This window comes from Priapulus caudatus, unplaced genomic scaffold (assembly GCF_000485595.1).
Source record: "Priapulus caudatus unplaced genomic scaffold, Priapulus_caudatus-5.0.1 Scaffold669, whole genome shotgun sequence".
Classification (NCBI taxonomy): Eukaryota; Metazoa; Priapulida; class Priapulimorpha; order Priapulimorphida; family Priapulidae; genus Priapulus; species Priapulus caudatus.
Genome location: NW_014577730.1, coordinates 107,414 through 108,775, shown reverse-complemented (window position 1 = coordinate 108,775; position 1,362 = coordinate 107,414).

Sequence of the window (1,362 nt, the reverse complement as noted above, 5' to 3'; positions counted from 1 at the left end):
GCGTGCGTGCGTGCGTGCGTGCGTGCGTGCGTGCGTGCGTGCGTGTGCATGCGTGCGTGCGTGCGTGTGTATGTGTGAGGAGGGAGAGGTGCACAAACGTAAAGATGATGATGACAAAATAACTGTAATAAATCTAATGCTACTTTGTGCTGCCTTCCAATAATTACTTGACTATTCATAAAGCCTCGAATTTTATCGGGAATCATAGGCATAACAAAAATATAAATGTTCTCGTTCACAAATATAGAATATCTATCATCTCACAACTGCAGGTTTCTATATCCACATTCCCGTATTTTGTCGTTCCTAAGAAGCTCCTATCCGTCAGACCCATCCCCAAATTTAGGTGATAATCTGGAAAAGCCGTTTTCCTACATAATAGCCATCTCAACTACCAGGTATATGTTCACCATAAATAACTTCACACCCTAATATTTGCCATGTGTTTACCCCTCAAATTCTCTGTATTTCTTCTGCCCCTCTCACTCTCAGCATTGGTTAACATATACTTTAAGCCATTCCGCTGTAGTGTATTATATATACAGTACCGTAGCTAACAAAATCTTAGCTATAGGCCTACAATAGAGTTGGCTACTCCGACCTTCAAGTTATAGAACGTGCATGAGGTGGTTTGTGAAACATTTGCAGAGCCAAAAAATTAAATCAAAAAGCCACGAAAAACGATATTTGATACAACAATAATAATTTTTGATGTTTTAATATAATATTTATTAGAGAAAGATTTTTACAAATATGTTAATACACACTATAATAATGTATATTATGACGTATATTATCAGCATATGCGCGTAGTTCAGTTTACCCGATTTCTCCTAATATATTATCTGTATATAATATAACAAACAGTATTGAAATTATTGTCCACTTTAATTTTATTTAGCATTGTAACATTTGCTAGATAAAACAATAAGACCGCTCACATTTATATAAATATTTTAACATCGGAAATACGACATACATGTTGCATTTATAAACGTAAAAGATATACTATGCACGTATACCCGTTAAATCTTTCGATTTCGTGTCATTGAATAAACTTTAATTTGACGATTACAAATTGCAACAGCGTGCGTGTGATATGTAGAGCTTTAGGCTGCTTCTATACACTCCAGGGTTTGCGTTCCGCCATGAGTCTGTGTAGTGGGTATATGGATGAATGCGTAGCGGCGTACATGTACAGTAATAACGATCGACATAATGCCGGTCCATTATCTGATGATGACCGATGTTCAACGAAGAAGAACAATAAACACATAAATCTAGCACACACGCACACACACACACACACACACACACACACACACCACACACACACACACACACACACACACACACACACAC